The following is a 15,000-nucleotide window of genomic DNA, read 5'->3' as shown; positions in this document are numbered from 1 at the left end:
GGGAGACCACCTGGGAATACATGGTGCTGTAGATATTTTTATACTGCCAACACCGTTCTGTTGATGCATTCCATTTTAAAACGTATTCATTTATGAACCAGTAGTTAGAAGTAGAAAAGTTCTAACAGAAACCAGAAAGTTCATCTACAGCAACACCACACTGGATACGCCCAATCTCATCTGATCTTGGAAGCTAAGCAGTGTTGGGCCTGGTTAGTACTTGGATGGGAGACCACCTGGGAATGCAAGGTGCTGTAGATATTTTTATACTGACAACACCGTTCTGTTGATGCATTCCATTTTCAAACGTATTCATTTATGAACCAGTAGTTAGAAGTAGAAAAGTTCTAACAGAAACCACAAAGCTCATCTACAGCCACACCGCACTGGATACGCCCAATCTCATCTGATCTTGGAAGCTAAGCAGTGTTGGGCCTGGTTAGTACTTGGATGGGAGTCCACCTGGGAATACAAGATGCTGTAGATATTTTTATACTGCCAACACCGTTCTGTTGATGCATTCCATTTTCAAACGTATTCATTTATGAACCAGTAGTTAGAAGTAGAAAAGTTCTAACAGAAACCACGAAGCTCATCTACAGCCACACCACACTGGATACGCCCAATCTCATCTGATTTTGGAAGCTAAGCAGTGTTGGGCCTGGTTAGTACTTGGATGGGAGACCACCTGGGAATACAAGGTGCTGTAGATATTTTTATACTACCAACACCGTTCTGTTGATGCATTCCATTTTCAAACGTATTCATTTATGAACCAGTAGTTAGAAGTAGAAAAGTTCAAACAGAAACCACAAAGCTCATCTACAGCCACACCACACTGGGTACGCCCAATCTCATCTGATCTTGGAAGCTAAGCAGTGTTGGGCCTGGCTAGTACTTGGATGGGAGACCACCTAGGAATACAAGGTGCTGTAGATATTTTTATACTGCCAACACCGTTCTGTTGATGCATTCAATTTTCAAATGTATTCATTTATGAACCAGTAGTTAGAAGTAGAAAAGTTCTAACAGAAACCAGAAAGTTCATCTACAGCAAAACCACACTGGATACGCCCAATCTCATCTGATCTTGGAAGCTAAGCAGTGTTGGCACTGGTTAGTACTTGGATGGGAGACCACCTGGGAATACAAGGTGCTGTAGATATTTTTATACTGCCAACACCGTTCTGTTGATGCATTCCATTTTAAAACGTATTCATTTATGAACCAGTAGTTAGAAGTAGAAAAGTTCTAACAGAAACCACTAAGCTCATCTACAGCCACACCACACTGGATACACCCAATCTCATCTGATCTTGGAAGCTAAGCAGTGTTGGGCCTGATTAGTACTTGGATGGGAGACCACCTGGGAATACAAGGTGCTGTAGATATTTTTATACTGCCAACACCGTTCTGTTGATGCATTCCATTTTCAAACGTATTCATTTATGAACCAGTAGTTAGAAGTAGAAAAGTTCTAACAGAAACCACAAAGCTCATCTACAGCCACACCACACTGGATACGCCCAATCTCATCTGATCTTGGAAGCTAAGCAGTGTTGGGCCTGGTTAGTACTTGGATGGGAGACCACCTGGGGATACAAGGTGCTGTAGATATTTTTATACTGCCAACACCGTTCTGTTGAAGCATTCAATTTTCAAACGTATTCATTTATGAACCAGTAGTTAGAAGTAGAAAAGTTCTAACAGAAACCACAAAGCTCATTTACAGTCACACCACACTGGATACGCCCAATCTCATCTGATCTTGGAAACTAAGCAGTGTTGGGCCTGGTTAGTACTTGGATGGGAGGCCACCTGGGAATACAAGGTGCTGTAGATATTTTTATACTGCCAACACCGTTCTGTTGATGCATTCCATTTTAAAACGTATTCATTTATGAACCAGTAGTTAGAAGTAGAAAAGTTCTAACAGAAACCAGAAAGTTCATCTACAGCAACACCACACTGGATACGCCCAATCTCATCTGATCTTGGAAGCTAAGCAGTGTTGGGCCTGGTTAGTACTTGGATGGGAGACCACCTAGGAATACAAGGTGCTGTAGATATTTTTATACTGCCAACACCGTTCTGTTGATGCATTCCATTTTCAAACGTTTTCATTTATGAACCAGTAGTTAGAAGTAGAAAAGTTCTAACAGAAACCACAGAGCTCATCTACAGCTACACCGCCCTGGATACGCCCAATCTCATCTGATCTTGGAAGCTAAGCAGAGTTGGGCCTGGTTAGTACTTGGATGGGAGACCACCTGGGAATACAAGGTGCTGTAGATATTTTTATACTACCAACACCGTTCTGTTGATGCATTCCATTTTCAAACGTATTCATTTATGAACCAGTAGTTAGAAGTAGAAAAGTTCTAACAGAAACCACAATGCTCATCTACAGCCACACCACACTGGATACGCCCAATCTCATCTGATCTTGGAAGCTAAGCAGTGTTGGGCCTGGTTAGTACTTGGATGGGAGACCACCTGGGAATACAAGGTGCTGTAGATATTTTTATACTGCCAACACCGTTCTGTTGATGCATTCCATTTTCAAACGTATAAATTTATGAACCAGTAGTTAGAAGTAGAAAAGTTCAAACAGAAACCACAAAGCTCATCTACAGCCACACCACACTGGATACGCCCAATCTCATCTGATCTTGGAAGCTAAGCAGTGTTGGGCCTGGTTAGTACTTGGATGGGAGACCACCTGGGAATACAAGGTGCTGTAGCTATTTTTATACTGCCAACACCGTTCTGTTGATGCATTCCATTTTCAAATGTATTCATTTATGAACCAGTAGTTAGAAGTAGAAAAGTTCTAACAGAAACCACCAAGCTCATCTACAGCTACACCACACTGGATACGCCCAATCTCATCTGATCTTGGAAGCTAAGCAGTATTGGGCCTGGTTAGTACTTGGATGGGAGACCACCTGGGAATACAAGGTGCTGTAGATATTTTTATACTGCCAACACCGTTCTGTTGATGCATTCCATTTTCAAACGTATTCATTTATGAACCAGTAGTTAGAAGTAGAAAAAATCTAACAGAAACCACAAAGCTCATCTACAGCCACACCACACTGGATACGCCCAATCTCATCTGATCTTGGAAGCTAAGCAGTGTTGGGCCTGGTTAGTACTTGGATGGGAGACCACCTGGGAATACATGGTGCTGTAGATATTTTTATACTGCCAACACCGTTCTGTTGATGCATTCCATTTTAAAACGTATTCATTTATGAACCAGTAGTTAGAAGTAGAAAAGTTCTAACAGAAACCAAAAAGTTCATCTACAGCCACACCACACTGGATACGCCCAATCTCTTCTGATCTTGGAAGCTAAGCAGTGTTGGGCCTGGTTAGTACTTGGATGGGAGACCACCTGGAAATACAAGGTGCTGTAGATATTTTTTTTATACTGCCAACACCGTTCTGTTGATGCATTCCATTTTCAAACGTATTCATTTATGAACCAGTAGTTAGAAGTAGAAAAGTTCTAACAGAAACCACAAAATTCATCTACAGCCACACCACACTGGATACGCCCAATCACAACTGATCTTGGAAGCTAAGCAGTGTTGGGCCTGGTTAGTACTTGGATGGGAGACCACCTGGGAATACAAGGTGCTGTAGATATTTTTATACTGCCAACACCGTTCTGTTGATGCATTCCATTTTCAAACGTATTCATTTATGAACCAGTAGTTAGAAGTAGAAAAGTTCTAACAGAAACCACAAAGCTCATCTACAGCCACACCACACTGGATACGCCCAATCTCATCTGATCTTGGAAGCTAAGCAGTGTTGGGCCTGGTTAGTACTTGGATGGGAGACCACCTGGGAATACAAGGTGCTGTAGATATTTTTATACTGCCAACACCGTTCTGTTGATGCATTCACTTTTCAAATGTATTCATTTATGAACCAGTAGTTAGAAGTAGAAAAGTTCAAACAGAAAGCACAAAGCTCATCTACAGCCACACCACACTGGATACGCCCAATCTCATCTGATCTTGGAAGCTAAGCAGTGTTGGGCCTGGTCAGTACTTGTATGGGAGACCACCTGGGAATACAAGGTGCTGTAGATATTTTTATACTGCCAACACCGTTCTGTTGATGCATTCCATTTTCAAACGTATTCATTTATGATCCAGTAGTTAGAAGTAGAAAAGTTCTAACAGAAACCACAAAGTTCATCTACAGCCACACCACACTGGATACGCCCAATCTCATCTGATCTTGGAAGCTAAGCAGTGTTGGGCCTGGTTAGTACTTGTATGGGAGACCCCCTGGGAATACAAGGTGCTGTAGATATTTTTATACTACCAACACCATTCTGTTGATGCATTCCATTTTAAAAAGTATTCATTTATGAACCAGTAGTTAGAAGTAGAAAAGTTCTAACAGAAACCAGAAAGTTCATCTACAGCAACACCACACTGGATACGCCCAATCTCATCTGATCTTGTTAGCTAAGCAGTGTTGGGCCTGGTTAGTACTTGGATGGGAGACCACATGGGAATACAAGGTGCTGTAGATATTTTTATACTGCCAACACCGTTCTGTTGATGCATTCCATTTTCAAATGTATTCATTTATGAACCAGTAGTTAGAAGTAGAAAAGTTCAAACAGAAACCACAAAGCTCATCTACAGCCACACCACACTGGATACGCCCAATCTCATCTGATCTTGGAAGCTAAGCAGTTTTGGGCCTGGTTAGTACTTGGATATGAGACCACCTGGGAATACAAGGTGCTGTAGATATTTTTATACTGCCAACACCGGTCTGTTGATGCATTCCATTTTCAAACGTTTTCATTTATGAACCAGTAGTTAGAAGTAGAAAAGTTCTAACAGAAACCACAAAGCTCATCTACAGCCACACCAAACTGGGTACGCCCAATCTCATCTGATCTTGGAAGCTAAGCAGTGTTGGGCCTGGTTAGTACTTGGATGGGAGACCACCTAGGAATACAAGGTGCTGTAGATATTTTTATACTGCCAACACCGTTCTGTTGATGCATTCAATTTTCAAATGTATTCATTTATGAACCTGTAGTTAGAAGTAGAAAAGTTCTAACAGAAACCAGAAAGTTCATCTACAGCAACACCACACTGGATACGCCCAATCTCATCTGATCTTGGAAGCTAAGCAGTGTTGGGGCTGGTTAGTACTTGGATGGGAGACCACCTGGGAATACAAGGTGCTGTAGATATTTTTATACTGCCAACACCGTTCTGTTGATGCATTCCATTTTCAAACGTATTCATTTATGAACCAGTAGTTAGAAGTAGAAAAGTTCTAACAGAAACCACAAAGCTCATCTGCAGCCACACCACACTGGATACGCCCAATCTCATCTGATCTTGGAAGCTAAGCAGTGTTGGGCCTGGTTAGTTCTTGGATGGGAGACCACCTGGGAATACAAGGTGCTGTAGCTATTTTTATACTGCCAACACCGTTCTGTTGATGCATTCCATTTTAAAACGTATTCATTTATGAACCAGTAGTTAGAAGTAGAAAAGTTCTAACAGAAACTACTAAGCTCATCTACAGCCACACCACACTGGATACGCCCAATTTCATCTGATCTTGGAAGCTAAGCAGTGTTTGGCCTGGTTAGTACTTGGATGGGAGACCACCTGGGAATACAAGGTGCTGTAGATATTTTTATACTGCCAACACCATTCTGTTGATGCATTCCATTTCAAACGTTTTCATTTATGAACCAGTAGTTAGAAGTAGAAAAGTTCTAACAGAAACCACAAAGCTCATCTACAGCCACACCACACTGGATACGCCCAATCTCATCTGATCTTGGAAGCTAAGCAGTGTTGGGCCTGGTTAGTACTTGGATGGGAGACCACCTGGGAATACAAGGTGCTGTAGATATTTTTATACTGCCAACACCGTTCTGTTGATGCATTCCATTTTCAAACGTATTCATTTATGAACCAGTAGTTAGAAGTAGAAAAGTTCTAACAGAAACCACAAAGCTCATCTACAGCCACACCACACTGGATACGCACAATCTCATCTGATCTTGGAAACTAAGCAGTGTTGGGCCTGGTTAGTACTTGGATGGGAGGCCACCTGGGAATACAAGGTGATGTAGATATTTTTATACTGCCAACACCGTTCTGTTGATGCATTCCATTTTAAAACGTATTCATTTATGAACCAGTAGTTAGAAGTAGAAAAGTTCTAACAGAAACCAGAAAGTTCATCTACAGCAACACCACACTGGATACGCCCAATCTCATCTGATCTTGGAAGCTAAGCAGTGTTGGGCCTGGTTAGTACTTGGATGGGAGACCACCTGGGAATACAAGGTGCTGTAGATATTTTTATACTGCCAACACCGTTCTGTTGATGCATTCCATTTTCAAACGTTTTCATTTATGAACCAGTAGTTAGAAGTAGAAAAGTTCTAACAGAAACCACAGAGCTCATCTACAGCCACACCACACTGGATACGCCCAATTTCATCTGATCTTGGAAGCTAAGCAGTGTTGGGTCTGGTTAGTACTTGGATGGGAGACCACCTGGGAATACAAGGTGCTGTAGATATTTTTATACTACCAACACCGTTCTGTTGATGCATTCCATTTTCAAACGTATTCATTTATGAACCAGTAGTTAGAAGTAGAAAAGTTCAAACAGAAACCACAAAACTCATCTACAGCCACACCACACTGGATACGCCCAATCTCATCTGATCTTGGAAGCTAAGCAGTGTTCGGCCTGGTTAGTACTTGGATGGGAGACCACCTGGGAATACAAGGTGCTGTAGATATTTTTATACTGCCAACACCGTTCTGTTGGTGCATTCCATTTTCAAACGTATTCATTTATGAACCAGTAGTTAGAAGTAGAAAAGTTCTAACAGAAACCACAAAGCTCATCTACAGCCACACTACACTGGATACGCCCAATCTCATCTGATCTTGGAAGCTAAGCAGTGTTGGGCCTAGTTAGTACTTGGATGGGAGACCACCTGGGAATACAAGGTGCTGTAGATATTTTTATACTGCCAACACCGTTCTGTTGATGCATTCCATTTTCAAACGTATTCATTTATGAACCAGTAGTTAGAAGTAGAAAAGTTCAAACAGAAACCACAAAGCTCATCTACAGCCACACCACACTGGATACGCCCAATCTCATCTGATCTTGGAAGCTAAGCAGTGTTGGGCCTGGTTAGTACTTGGATGGGAGACAACCTGGGAATACAAGGTGCTGTAGCTATTTTTATACTGCCAACACCGTTCTGTTGATGCATTCCATTTTAAAACGTATTCATTTATGAACCAGTAGTTAGAAGTAGAAAAGTTCTAACAGAAACCACTAAGCTCATCTACAGCCACACCACACTGGATACGCCCAATCTCATCTGATCTTGGAAGCTAAGCAGTGTTGGGCCTGGTTAGTACTTGGATGGGAGATCACCTTGGAATACAAGGTGCTGTAGATATTTTTATACTGCCAACACCGTTCTGTTGATGCATTCCATTTTCAAACGTATTAAATTTATGAACCAGTAGTTAGAAGTAGAAAAGTTCTAACAGAAACCACCAAGCTCATCTACAGCTACACCACACTGGATACGCCCAATCTCATCTGATCTTGGAAGCTAAGCAGTGTTGGGCCTGGTTAGTACTTGGATGGGAGACCACCTGGGAATACAAGGTGCTGTAGATATTTTTATACTGCCAACACCGTTCTGTTGATGCATTCCATTTTCAAACGTATTCATTTATGAACCAGTAGTTAGAAGTAGAAAAGTTCTAACAGAAACCACAAAGCTCATCTACAGTCACACCACACTGGATACGCCCAATCTCATCTGATCTTGGAAGCTAAGCAGTGTTGGGCCTGGTTAGTACTTGGATGGGAGACCACCTGGGAATACATGGTGCTGTAGATATTTTTATACTGCCAACACCGTTCTGTTGATGCATTCCATTTTAAAACGTATTCATTTATGAACCAGTAGTTAGAAGTAGAAAAGTTCTAACAGAAACCAGAAAGTTCATCTACAGCAACACCACACTAGATACGCCCAATCTCATCTGATCTTGGAAGCTAAGCAGTGTTGGGCCTGGTTAGTACTTGGATGGGAGACCACCTGGGAATACAAGTTGCTGTAGATATTTTTATACTGCCAACACCGTTCTGTTGATGCATTCCATTTTCAAACGTATTCATTTATGAACCAGTAGTTAGAAGTAGAAAAGTTCTAACAGAAACCACAAAGCTCATCTACAGCCACACCACACTGGATACGCCCAATCTCATCTGATCTTGGAAGCTAAGCAGTGTTGGGCCTGGTTAGTACTTGGATGGGAGACCACCTGGGAATACAAGGTGCTGTAGATATTTTTATACTACCAACACCGTTCTGTTGATGCATTCCATTTTCAAACGTATTCATTTATGAACCAGTAGTTAGAAGTAGAAAAGTTCAAACAGAAACCACAAAGCTCATCTACAGCCACACCACACTGGGTACGCCCAATCTCATCTGATCTTGGAAGCTAAGCAGTGTTGGGCCTGGCTAGTACTTGGATGGGAGACCACCTAGGAATACAAGGTGCTGTAGATATTTTTATACTGCCAACACCGTTCTGTTGATGCATTCAATTTTCAAATGTATTCATTTATGAACCAGTAGTTAGAAGTAGAAAAGTTCTAACAGAAACCAGAAAGTTCATCTACAGCAAAACCACACTGGATACGCCCAATCTCATCTGATCTTGGAAGCTAAGCAGTGTTGGGCCTGGTTAGTACTTGGATGGGAGACCACCTGGGGATACAAGGTGCTGTTGATATTTTTATACTGCCAACACCGTTCTGTTGATGCATTCCATTTTCAAACGTATTCATTTATGAACCAGTAGTTAGAAGTAGAAAAGTTCTAACAGAAACCACAAAGCTCATTTACAGCCACACCACACTGGATACGCCCAATCTCATCTGATCTTGGAAACTAAGCAGTGTTGGGCCTGGTTAGTACTTGGATGGGAGGCCACCTGGGAATACAAGGTGCTGTAGATATTTTTATACTGCCAACACCGTTCTGTTGATGCATTCCATTTTAAAACATATTCATTTATGAACCAGTAGTTAGAAGTAGAAAAGTTCTAACAGAAACCAGAAAGTTCATCTACAGCAACACCACACTGGATACGCCCAATCTCATCTGATCTTGGAAGCTAAGCAGTGTTGGGCCTGGTTAGTACTTGGATGGGAGACCACCTAGGAATACAAGGTGCTGTAGATATTTTTATACTGCCAACACCGTTCTGTTGATGCATTCCATTTTCAAACGTTTTCATTTATGAACCAGTAGTTAGAAGTAGAAAAGTTCAAACAGAAACCACAAAGCTCATCTACAGCCACACCACACTGGATACGCCCAATCTCATCTGATCTTGGAAGCTAAGCAGTGTTCGGCCTGGTTAGTACTTGGATGGGAGACCACCTGGGAATACAAGGTGCTGTAGATATTTTTATACTGCCAACACCGTTCTGTTGATGCATTCCATTTTAAAACGTATTCATTTATGAACCAGTAGTTAGAAGTAGAAAAGTTCTAACAGAAACCACTAAGCTCATCTACAGCCACACCACACTGGATACGCCCAATCTCATCTGATCTTGGAAGCTAAGCAGTGTTGGGCCTGATTAGTACTTGGATGGGAGACCACCTGGGAATACAAGGTGCTGTAGATATTTTTATACTGCCAACACCGTTCTGTTGATGCATTCCATTTTCAAACGTATTCATTTATGAACCAGTAGTTAGAAGTAGAAAAGTTCTAACAGAAACCACAAAGCTCATCTACAGCCACACCACACTGGATACGCCCAATCTCATCTGATCTTGGAAGCTAAGCAGTGTTGGGCCTGGTTAGTACTTGGATGGGAGACCACCTGGGGATACAAGGTGCTGTAGATATTTTTATACTGCCAACACCGTTCTGTTGATGCATTCCATTTTCAAACGTATTCATTTATGAACCAGTAGTTAGAAGTAGAAAAGTTCTAACAGAAACCACAAAGCTCATTTACAGCCACACCACACTGGATACGCCCAATCTCATCTGATCTTGGAAACTAAGCAGTGTTGGGCCTGGTTAGTACTTGGATGGGAGGCCACCTGGGAATACAAGGTGCTGTAGATATTTTTATACTGCCAACACCGTTCTGTTGATGCATTCCATTTTAAAACGTATTCATTTATGAACCAGTAGTTAGAAGTAGAAAAGTTCTAACAGAAACCAGAAAGTTCATCTACAGCAACACAACACTGGATACACCCAATCTCATCTGATCTTGGAAGCTAAGCAGTGTTGGGCCTGGTTAGTACTTGGATGGGAGACCACCTAGGAATACAAGGTGCTGTAGATATTTTTATACTGCCAACACCGTTCTGTTGATGCATTCCATTTTCAAACGTTTTCATTTATGAACCAGTAGTTAGAAGTAGAAAAGTTCTAACAGAAACCACAGAGCTCATCTACAGCTACACCACACTGGATACGCCCAATCTCATCTGATCTTGGAAGCTAAGCAGAGTGGGGCCTGGTTAGTACTCGGATGGGAGACCACCTGGGAATACAAGGTGCTGTAGATATTTTTATACTACCAACACCGTTCTGTTGATGCATTCCATTTTCAAACGTATTCATTTATGAACCAGTAGTTAGAAGTAGAAAAGTTCTAACAGAAACCACAAAGCTCATCTACAGCCACACCACACTGGATACGCCCAATCTCATCTGATCTTGGAAGCTAAGCAGTGTTGGGCCTGGTTAGTACTTGGATGGGAGACCACCTGGGAATACAAGGTGCTGTAGATATTTTTATACTGCCAACACCGTTCTGTTGATGCATTCCATTTTCAAACGTATTCATTTATGAACCAGTAGTTAGAAGTAGAAAAGTTCAAACAGAAACCACAAAGCTCATCTACAGCCACACCACACTGGATAGCCCAATCTCATCTGATCTTGGAAGCTAAGCAGTGTTGGGCCTGGTTAGTACTTGGATGGGAGACCACCTGGGAATACAAGGTGCTGTAGATATTTTTATACTGCCAACACCGTTCTGTTGATGCATTCCATTTTCAAACGTATTCATTTATGAACCAGTAGTTAGAAGTAGAAAAGTTCTAACAGAAACCACAAAGCTCATCTACAGCCACACCATACTGGGTATGCCCAATCTCATCTGATCTTGGAAGCTAAGCTGTGTTGTGCCTGGTTAGTACTTTGATGGGAGACCGCCTGGGAATACAAGGTGCTGTAGATATTTTTATACTGCCAACACGGTTCTGTTGATGCATTCCATTTTCAAACGTATTCATTTATGAACCAGTAGTTAGAAGTAGAAAAGTTCTAACAGAAACCACAAAGCTCATCTACAGCCACACCACACTGGATATGCCCAATCTCATCTGATCTTGGAAGCTAAGCAGTGTTGTACCTGGTTAGTACTTGGATGGGAGACCACCAGGGAATACAAGGTCCTGTAGATATTTTTATACTGCCAACACCGTTCTGTTGATGCATTCCATTTTCAAACGTATTCATTTATGAACCAGTAGTTAGAAGTAGAAAAGTTCTAACAGAAACCGGAAAACTCATCTACAGCCACACCACACTGGATATGCCCAATCTCATCTGATCTTGGAAGCTAAGCAGTGTTGTGCCTGGTTAGTACTTGGATGGGAGACCACCTGGGAATACAAGGTGCTGTAGATATTTTTATACTGCCAACACCGTTCTGTTGATGCATTCCATTTTCAAACGTATTCATTTATGAACCAGTAGTTAGAAGTAGAAAAGTTGTAACAGAAACCACAAAGCGCATCTACAGCCACACAACACTGGATACGCCCAATCTCATCTGATCTTGGAAGCTAAGCAGTGTTGGGCCTGGTTAGCACTTGGATGGGAGACCACCTGGGAATACAAGGTGCTGTAGATATTTTTATACTGCCAACACCGTTCTGTTGATGCATTCCATTTTCAAACGTATTCATTTATGTACCAGTAGTTAGAAGTAGAAAAGTTCTAACAGAAACCACAAAGCTTATTTACAGCCACACCACACTGGATACGCCCAATCTCATCTGATCTTGGAAGCTAAGCAGTGTTGTACCTGGTTAGTACTTGGATGGGAGACCACCTGGGAATACAAGGTGCTGTAGATATTTTTATACTGCCAACACCGTTCTGTTGATGCATTCCATTTTCAAATGTATTCATTTATGAACCAGTAGTTAGAAGTAGAAAAGTTCTAACAGAAACCACAAAGCTCATCTACAGTCACACCACACTGGATACGCCCAATCTCATCTGATCTTAGAAGCTAAGCAGTGTTGGGTCTGGTTAGTACTTGGATGGGAGACCACCTGGGAATACAAGGTACTGTAGATATTTTTATACTGCCAACACCGTTCTGTTGATGCATTCCATTTTCAAACGTATTCATTTATGAACCAGTAGTTAGAAGTAGAAAAGTTCTAACAGAAACCACAAAGCTCATCTACAGCCACACCACACTGGATACGCCCAATCTCATCTGACTTTAGAAGCTAAGCAGTGTTGTGCCTGGTTAGTACTTGGATGGGAGACCACCTGGGAATACAAGGTGCTGTAGATATTTTTATACTGCCAACACCGTTCTGTTGATGCATTCCATTTTCAAACGTATTCATTTATGAACCAGTAGTTAGAAGTAGAAAAGTTCTATCAGAAACAACAAAGCTTAGCTACAGCCACACCACACTGGGTACGCCCATTCTCATCTGATCTTAGAAGCTAAGCAGTGTTGGGCCTGTTTAGTACTTGGATGGGAGACCACCTGGCAATACAAGGTGCTGTAGATATTTTTATACTGCCAACACCGTTCTGTTGATGCATTCCATTTTCAAACGTATTCATTTATGAACCAGTAGTTAGAAGTAGAAAAGTTGTAACAGAAACCACAAAGCTCATCTACAGCCACACCACACTGGATACGCCCAATCTCATCTGATCTTGGAAACTAAGCAGTGTTGTGCCTGGTTAGTACTTTGATGGGAGACCACCTGGGAATACAAGGTGCTGTAGATATTTTTATACTGCCAACACCGTTCTGTTGATGCATTCCATTTTCAAACGTATTCATTTATGAACCAGTAGTTAGAAGTAGAAAAGTTCTATCAGAAACAACAAAGCTCATCTACAGCCATACCACACTGGATACGCCCAATCTCATCTGATCTTGGAAGCTAAGCAGTGTTGTGCCTGGTTAGTACTTGGATGGGAGACCACCTGGGAATACAAGGTGCTGTAGATATTTTTATACTGCCAACACCGTTCTGTTGATGCATTCCATTTTCAAACGTATTCATTTATGAACCAGTAGTTAGAAGTAGAAAAGTTGTAACAGAAACCACAAAGCGCATGTACAGCCACACCACACTGGATACGCCCAATCTCATCTGATCTTGGAAGCTAAGCAGTGTTGGGCCTGGTTAGTACTTGGATGGGAGACCACCTGGGAATACAAGGTGCTGTAGATATTTTTATACTGCCAACACCGTTCTGTTGATGCATTCCATTTTCAAACGTATTCATTTATGTACCAGTAGTTAGAAGTAGAAAAGTTCTAACAGAAACCACAAAGCTCATTTACAGCCACACCACACTGGATACGCCCAATCTCATCTGATCTTGGAAGCTAAGCAGTGTTGTGCCTGGTTAGTACTTGGATGGGAGCCCACCTGGGAATACAAGGTGCTGTAGATATTTTTATACTGCCAACACCGTTCTGTTGATGCATTCCATTTTCAAACGTATTCATTTATGAACCAGTAGTTAGAAGTAGAAAAGTTGTAACAGAAACCACAAAGCTCATCTACAGCCACACCACACTGGATATGCCCAATCTCATCTGATCTTGGAAGCTAAGCAGTGTTGTGCCTGGTTAGTACTTGGATGGGAGACCACCTGGGAATACAAGGTGCTGTAGATATTTTTATACTGCCAACACCGTTCTGTTGATGCATTCCATTTTCAAACGTATTCATTTATGTACCAGTAGTTAGAAGTAGAAAAGTTCTAACAGAAACCACAAAGCTCATTTACAGCCACACCACACTGGATACGCCCAATCTCATCTGATCTTGGAAGCTAAGCAGTGTTGTACCTGGTTAGTACTTGGATGGGAGACCACCTGGGAATACAAGGTGCTGTAGATATGTTTATACTGCCAACACCGTTCTGTTGATGTATTCCATTTTCAAATGTATTCATTTATGAACCAGTAGTTAGAAGTAGAAAAGTTCTAACAGAAACCACAAAGCTCATCTACAGTCACACCACACTGGATACGCCCAATCTCATCTGATATTTGAAGCTAAGCAGTGTTGGGTCTGGTTAGTACTTGGATGGGAGACCACCTGGGAATACAAGGTACTGTAGATATTTTTATACTGCCAACACCGTTCTGTTGATGCATTCCATTTTCAAACGTATTAATTTATGAACCAGTAGTTAGAAGTAGAAAAGTTCTAACAGAAACCACAAAGCTCATCTACAGCCACACCACACTGGATACGCCCAATCTCATCTGACTTTGGAAGCTAAGCAGTGTTGTGCCTGGTTAGTACTTGGATGGGAGACCACCTGGGAATACAAGGTACTGTAGATATTTTTATACTGCCAACACCGTTCTGTTGATGCATTCCATTTTCAAACGTATTCATTTATGAACCAGTAGTTAGAAGTAGAAAAGTTCTATCAGAAACCACAAAGCTTATCTACAGCCACACCACACTGGGTACGCCCAATCTCATCTGATCTTAGAAGCTAAGCAGTGTTGGGCCTGTTTAGTACTTGGATGGGAGACCACCTGGCAATACAAGGTGCTGTAGATATTTTTATACTGCCAACACCGTTCTGTTGATGCATTCCATTTTCAAAC

General features: G+C 41.6%; 46 non-coding genes and 21 pseudogenes across 46 annotated transcripts in view; all 67 read left to right on the top strand.

Moving 5' to 3' along the window:
- The window catches only part of LOC134900692 (5S ribosomal RNA), a 119-nt gene extending 84 nt beyond the window's left edge, over positions 1-35 (top strand). The window contains exon 1 of the ribosomal RNA XR_010174201.1: positions 1-35. This exon is cut by the window's left edge and continues 84 nt beyond it. This is a non-coding gene — a ribosomal RNA (5S ribosomal RNA).
- A 107-nt stretch (positions 36-142) lies between these two features.
- Positions 143-261, top strand: LOC135063290 (5S ribosomal RNA). Its single transcript, XR_010249625.1, has one exon. It is a non-coding gene; the product is annotated as a 5S ribosomal RNA (ribosomal RNA).
- Positions 262-368: 107 nt separating this feature from the next.
- Positions 369-487, top strand: LOC135070638 (5S ribosomal RNA). The gene has a single exon (XR_010256794.1). It is a non-coding gene; the product is annotated as a 5S ribosomal RNA (ribosomal RNA).
- Positions 488-594: 107 nt separating this feature from the next.
- On the top strand, positions 595-713 carry LOC135062790 (5S ribosomal RNA). The gene has a single exon (XR_010249133.1). It is a non-coding gene; the product is annotated as a 5S ribosomal RNA (ribosomal RNA).
- Positions 714-820: 107 nt separating this feature from the next.
- LOC135067503 (5S ribosomal RNA) lies at positions 821-939 on the top strand. The gene has a single exon (XR_010253716.1). It is a non-coding gene; the product is annotated as a 5S ribosomal RNA (ribosomal RNA).
- Positions 940-1,046: 107 nt separating this feature from the next.
- On the top strand, positions 1,047-1,165 carry LOC134890176 (5S ribosomal RNA; annotated as a pseudogene).
- A 107-nt stretch (positions 1,166-1,272) lies between these two features.
- On the top strand, positions 1,273-1,391 carry LOC134896722 (5S ribosomal RNA). Its single transcript, XR_010172040.1, has one exon. It is a non-coding gene; the product is annotated as a 5S ribosomal RNA (ribosomal RNA).
- Positions 1,392-1,498: 107 nt separating this feature from the next.
- LOC135065395 (5S ribosomal RNA) lies at positions 1,499-1,617 on the top strand. Its single transcript, XR_010251677.1, has one exon. It is a non-coding gene; the product is annotated as a 5S ribosomal RNA (ribosomal RNA).
- A 107-nt stretch (positions 1,618-1,724) lies between these two features.
- LOC134888000 (5S ribosomal RNA) lies at positions 1,725-1,843 on the top strand (annotated as a pseudogene).
- A 107-nt stretch (positions 1,844-1,950) lies between these two features.
- On the top strand, positions 1,951-2,069 carry LOC135065700 (5S ribosomal RNA). The gene has a single exon (XR_010251974.1). It is a non-coding gene; the product is annotated as a 5S ribosomal RNA (ribosomal RNA).
- Positions 2,070-2,176: 107 nt separating this feature from the next.
- LOC135066176 (5S ribosomal RNA) lies at positions 2,177-2,295 on the top strand. The gene has a single exon (XR_010252431.1). It is a non-coding gene; the product is annotated as a 5S ribosomal RNA (ribosomal RNA).
- A 107-nt stretch (positions 2,296-2,402) lies between these two features.
- On the top strand, positions 2,403-2,521 carry LOC135068277 (5S ribosomal RNA). The gene has a single exon (XR_010254481.1). It is a non-coding gene; the product is annotated as a 5S ribosomal RNA (ribosomal RNA).
- A 107-nt stretch (positions 2,522-2,628) lies between these two features.
- On the top strand, positions 2,629-2,747 carry LOC135060556 (5S ribosomal RNA). Its single transcript, XR_010246949.1, has one exon. It is a non-coding gene; the product is annotated as a 5S ribosomal RNA (ribosomal RNA).
- Positions 2,748-2,854: 107 nt separating this feature from the next.
- LOC135067888 (5S ribosomal RNA) lies at positions 2,855-2,973 on the top strand. Its single transcript, XR_010254096.1, has one exon. It is a non-coding gene; the product is annotated as a 5S ribosomal RNA (ribosomal RNA).
- A 107-nt stretch (positions 2,974-3,080) lies between these two features.
- Positions 3,081-3,199, top strand: LOC134900691 (5S ribosomal RNA). Its single transcript, XR_010174200.1, has one exon. It is a non-coding gene; the product is annotated as a 5S ribosomal RNA (ribosomal RNA).
- Positions 3,200-3,306: 107 nt separating this feature from the next.
- LOC135069931 (5S ribosomal RNA) lies at positions 3,307-3,425 on the top strand. Its single transcript, XR_010256109.1, has one exon. It is a non-coding gene; the product is annotated as a 5S ribosomal RNA (ribosomal RNA).
- Positions 3,426-3,535: 110 nt separating this feature from the next.
- LOC135066018 (5S ribosomal RNA) lies at positions 3,536-3,654 on the top strand. Its single transcript, XR_010252280.1, has one exon. It is a non-coding gene; the product is annotated as a 5S ribosomal RNA (ribosomal RNA).
- Positions 3,655-3,761: 107 nt separating this feature from the next.
- On the top strand, positions 3,762-3,880 carry LOC135068266 (5S ribosomal RNA). The gene has a single exon (XR_010254470.1). It is a non-coding gene; the product is annotated as a 5S ribosomal RNA (ribosomal RNA).
- Positions 3,881-3,987: 107 nt separating this feature from the next.
- LOC135065542 (5S ribosomal RNA) lies at positions 3,988-4,106 on the top strand. The gene has a single exon (XR_010251821.1). It is a non-coding gene; the product is annotated as a 5S ribosomal RNA (ribosomal RNA).
- A 107-nt stretch (positions 4,107-4,213) lies between these two features.
- LOC135061747 (5S ribosomal RNA) lies at positions 4,214-4,332 on the top strand. Its single transcript, XR_010248120.1, has one exon. It is a non-coding gene; the product is annotated as a 5S ribosomal RNA (ribosomal RNA).
- A 107-nt stretch (positions 4,333-4,439) lies between these two features.
- Positions 4,440-4,558, top strand: LOC134887756 (5S ribosomal RNA; annotated as a pseudogene).
- Positions 4,559-4,665: 107 nt separating this feature from the next.
- Positions 4,666-4,784, top strand: LOC134892971 (5S ribosomal RNA; annotated as a pseudogene).
- Positions 4,785-4,891: 107 nt separating this feature from the next.
- LOC134886825 (5S ribosomal RNA) lies at positions 4,892-5,010 on the top strand. The gene has a single exon (XR_010170900.1). It is a non-coding gene; the product is annotated as a 5S ribosomal RNA (ribosomal RNA).
- A 107-nt stretch (positions 5,011-5,117) lies between these two features.
- On the top strand, positions 5,118-5,236 carry LOC134886053 (5S ribosomal RNA). The gene has a single exon (XR_010170149.1). It is a non-coding gene; the product is annotated as a 5S ribosomal RNA (ribosomal RNA).
- Positions 5,237-5,343: 107 nt separating this feature from the next.
- On the top strand, positions 5,344-5,462 carry LOC134886488 (5S ribosomal RNA). Its single transcript, XR_010170569.1, has one exon. It is a non-coding gene; the product is annotated as a 5S ribosomal RNA (ribosomal RNA).
- A 107-nt stretch (positions 5,463-5,569) lies between these two features.
- Positions 5,570-5,688, top strand: LOC134885580 (5S ribosomal RNA). The gene has a single exon (XR_010169692.1). It is a non-coding gene; the product is annotated as a 5S ribosomal RNA (ribosomal RNA).
- A 106-nt stretch (positions 5,689-5,794) lies between these two features.
- On the top strand, positions 5,795-5,913 carry LOC135068255 (5S ribosomal RNA). Its single transcript, XR_010254459.1, has one exon. It is a non-coding gene; the product is annotated as a 5S ribosomal RNA (ribosomal RNA).
- Positions 5,914-6,020: 107 nt separating this feature from the next.
- On the top strand, positions 6,021-6,139 carry LOC134893854 (5S ribosomal RNA; annotated as a pseudogene).
- Positions 6,140-6,246: 107 nt separating this feature from the next.
- On the top strand, positions 6,247-6,365 carry LOC135059715 (5S ribosomal RNA). The gene has a single exon (XR_010246116.1). It is a non-coding gene; the product is annotated as a 5S ribosomal RNA (ribosomal RNA).
- A 107-nt stretch (positions 6,366-6,472) lies between these two features.
- On the top strand, positions 6,473-6,591 carry LOC135068600 (5S ribosomal RNA). The gene has a single exon (XR_010254794.1). It is a non-coding gene; the product is annotated as a 5S ribosomal RNA (ribosomal RNA).
- A 107-nt stretch (positions 6,592-6,698) lies between these two features.
- On the top strand, positions 6,699-6,817 carry LOC135068818 (5S ribosomal RNA). Its single transcript, XR_010255010.1, has one exon. It is a non-coding gene; the product is annotated as a 5S ribosomal RNA (ribosomal RNA).
- Positions 6,818-6,924: 107 nt separating this feature from the next.
- On the top strand, positions 6,925-7,043 carry LOC135061080 (5S ribosomal RNA). The gene has a single exon (XR_010247472.1). It is a non-coding gene; the product is annotated as a 5S ribosomal RNA (ribosomal RNA).
- Positions 7,044-7,150: 107 nt separating this feature from the next.
- Positions 7,151-7,269, top strand: LOC134887062 (5S ribosomal RNA; annotated as a pseudogene).
- Positions 7,270-7,376: 107 nt separating this feature from the next.
- LOC135068369 (5S ribosomal RNA) lies at positions 7,377-7,495 on the top strand. Its single transcript, XR_010254573.1, has one exon. It is a non-coding gene; the product is annotated as a 5S ribosomal RNA (ribosomal RNA).
- Positions 7,496-7,603: 108 nt separating this feature from the next.
- Positions 7,604-7,722, top strand: LOC135058412 (5S ribosomal RNA). Its single transcript, XR_010244841.1, has one exon. It is a non-coding gene; the product is annotated as a 5S ribosomal RNA (ribosomal RNA).
- Positions 7,723-7,829: 107 nt separating this feature from the next.
- LOC134901583 (5S ribosomal RNA) lies at positions 7,830-7,948 on the top strand. The gene has a single exon (XR_010175069.1). It is a non-coding gene; the product is annotated as a 5S ribosomal RNA (ribosomal RNA).
- A 107-nt stretch (positions 7,949-8,055) lies between these two features.
- LOC134887324 (5S ribosomal RNA) lies at positions 8,056-8,174 on the top strand (annotated as a pseudogene).
- A 107-nt stretch (positions 8,175-8,281) lies between these two features.
- On the top strand, positions 8,282-8,400 carry LOC135068243 (5S ribosomal RNA). The gene has a single exon (XR_010254448.1). It is a non-coding gene; the product is annotated as a 5S ribosomal RNA (ribosomal RNA).
- A 107-nt stretch (positions 8,401-8,507) lies between these two features.
- Positions 8,508-8,626, top strand: LOC135067502 (5S ribosomal RNA). The gene has a single exon (XR_010253715.1). It is a non-coding gene; the product is annotated as a 5S ribosomal RNA (ribosomal RNA).
- Positions 8,627-8,733: 107 nt separating this feature from the next.
- Positions 8,734-8,852, top strand: LOC134888227 (5S ribosomal RNA; annotated as a pseudogene).
- Positions 8,853-8,959: 107 nt separating this feature from the next.
- LOC134886367 (5S ribosomal RNA) lies at positions 8,960-9,078 on the top strand. The gene has a single exon (XR_010170452.1). It is a non-coding gene; the product is annotated as a 5S ribosomal RNA (ribosomal RNA).
- Positions 9,079-9,185: 107 nt separating this feature from the next.
- LOC135065699 (5S ribosomal RNA) lies at positions 9,186-9,304 on the top strand. Its single transcript, XR_010251973.1, has one exon. It is a non-coding gene; the product is annotated as a 5S ribosomal RNA (ribosomal RNA).
- A 107-nt stretch (positions 9,305-9,411) lies between these two features.
- Positions 9,412-9,530, top strand: LOC135068817 (5S ribosomal RNA). Its single transcript, XR_010255009.1, has one exon. It is a non-coding gene; the product is annotated as a 5S ribosomal RNA (ribosomal RNA).
- A 107-nt stretch (positions 9,531-9,637) lies between these two features.
- On the top strand, positions 9,638-9,756 carry LOC134901160 (5S ribosomal RNA). The gene has a single exon (XR_010174653.1). It is a non-coding gene; the product is annotated as a 5S ribosomal RNA (ribosomal RNA).
- A 107-nt stretch (positions 9,757-9,863) lies between these two features.
- Positions 9,864-9,982, top strand: LOC135065394 (5S ribosomal RNA). Its single transcript, XR_010251676.1, has one exon. It is a non-coding gene; the product is annotated as a 5S ribosomal RNA (ribosomal RNA).
- A 107-nt stretch (positions 9,983-10,089) lies between these two features.
- Positions 10,090-10,208, top strand: LOC134886366 (5S ribosomal RNA). Its single transcript, XR_010170451.1, has one exon. It is a non-coding gene; the product is annotated as a 5S ribosomal RNA (ribosomal RNA).
- Positions 10,209-10,315: 107 nt separating this feature from the next.
- Positions 10,316-10,434, top strand: LOC134886322 (5S ribosomal RNA). Its single transcript, XR_010170409.1, has one exon. It is a non-coding gene; the product is annotated as a 5S ribosomal RNA (ribosomal RNA).
- A 107-nt stretch (positions 10,435-10,541) lies between these two features.
- Positions 10,542-10,660, top strand: LOC135070887 (5S ribosomal RNA). Its single transcript, XR_010257037.1, has one exon. It is a non-coding gene; the product is annotated as a 5S ribosomal RNA (ribosomal RNA).
- Positions 10,661-10,767: 107 nt separating this feature from the next.
- LOC135068231 (5S ribosomal RNA) lies at positions 10,768-10,886 on the top strand. Its single transcript, XR_010254437.1, has one exon. It is a non-coding gene; the product is annotated as a 5S ribosomal RNA (ribosomal RNA).
- Positions 10,887-10,993: 107 nt separating this feature from the next.
- On the top strand, positions 10,994-11,111 carry LOC134888053 (5S ribosomal RNA; annotated as a pseudogene).
- A 107-nt stretch (positions 11,112-11,218) lies between these two features.
- On the top strand, positions 11,219-11,337 carry LOC134894103 (5S ribosomal RNA; annotated as a pseudogene).
- A 107-nt stretch (positions 11,338-11,444) lies between these two features.
- On the top strand, positions 11,445-11,563 carry LOC134894682 (5S ribosomal RNA; annotated as a pseudogene).
- Positions 11,564-11,670: 107 nt separating this feature from the next.
- LOC134884539 (5S ribosomal RNA) lies at positions 11,671-11,789 on the top strand. Its single transcript, XR_010168683.1, has one exon. It is a non-coding gene; the product is annotated as a 5S ribosomal RNA (ribosomal RNA).
- Positions 11,790-11,896: 107 nt separating this feature from the next.
- LOC134890450 (5S ribosomal RNA) lies at positions 11,897-12,015 on the top strand (annotated as a pseudogene).
- Positions 12,016-12,122: 107 nt separating this feature from the next.
- Positions 12,123-12,241, top strand: LOC134887641 (5S ribosomal RNA; annotated as a pseudogene).
- A 107-nt stretch (positions 12,242-12,348) lies between these two features.
- On the top strand, positions 12,349-12,467 carry LOC134886086 (5S ribosomal RNA). The gene has a single exon (XR_010170181.1). It is a non-coding gene; the product is annotated as a 5S ribosomal RNA (ribosomal RNA).
- Positions 12,468-12,574: 107 nt separating this feature from the next.
- On the top strand, positions 12,575-12,693 carry LOC134893140 (5S ribosomal RNA; annotated as a pseudogene).
- Positions 12,694-12,800: 107 nt separating this feature from the next.
- On the top strand, positions 12,801-12,919 carry LOC134896256 (5S ribosomal RNA; annotated as a pseudogene).
- Positions 12,920-13,026: 107 nt separating this feature from the next.
- On the top strand, positions 13,027-13,145 carry LOC134889392 (5S ribosomal RNA; annotated as a pseudogene).
- A 107-nt stretch (positions 13,146-13,252) lies between these two features.
- LOC135061401 (5S ribosomal RNA) lies at positions 13,253-13,371 on the top strand. Its single transcript, XR_010247783.1, has one exon. It is a non-coding gene; the product is annotated as a 5S ribosomal RNA (ribosomal RNA).
- A 107-nt stretch (positions 13,372-13,478) lies between these two features.
- On the top strand, positions 13,479-13,597 carry LOC135063926 (5S ribosomal RNA). Its single transcript, XR_010250246.1, has one exon. It is a non-coding gene; the product is annotated as a 5S ribosomal RNA (ribosomal RNA).
- A 107-nt stretch (positions 13,598-13,704) lies between these two features.
- LOC134888421 (5S ribosomal RNA) lies at positions 13,705-13,823 on the top strand (annotated as a pseudogene).
- Positions 13,824-13,930: 107 nt separating this feature from the next.
- LOC134884538 (5S ribosomal RNA) lies at positions 13,931-14,049 on the top strand. Its single transcript, XR_010168682.1, has one exon. It is a non-coding gene; the product is annotated as a 5S ribosomal RNA (ribosomal RNA).
- Positions 14,050-14,156: 107 nt separating this feature from the next.
- Positions 14,157-14,275, top strand: LOC134887640 (5S ribosomal RNA; annotated as a pseudogene).
- Positions 14,276-14,382: 107 nt separating this feature from the next.
- LOC134891820 (5S ribosomal RNA) lies at positions 14,383-14,501 on the top strand (annotated as a pseudogene).
- A 107-nt stretch (positions 14,502-14,608) lies between these two features.
- LOC134891729 (5S ribosomal RNA) lies at positions 14,609-14,727 on the top strand (annotated as a pseudogene).
- Positions 14,728-14,834: 107 nt separating this feature from the next.
- Positions 14,835-14,953, top strand: LOC134892287 (5S ribosomal RNA; annotated as a pseudogene).
- Positions 14,954-15,000: the final 47 nt, after the last annotated feature.

Source organism: Pseudophryne corroboree, chromosome 3, assembly GCF_028390025.1.
Source record: "Pseudophryne corroboree isolate aPseCor3 chromosome 3, aPseCor3.hap2, whole genome shotgun sequence".
NCBI lineage: Eukaryota > Metazoa > Chordata > Amphibia > Anura > Myobatrachidae > Pseudophryne > Pseudophryne corroboree.
Note: the sequence above shows the minus strand (reverse complement) of the source record. Positions and strands in the feature narration are given on the sequence as shown.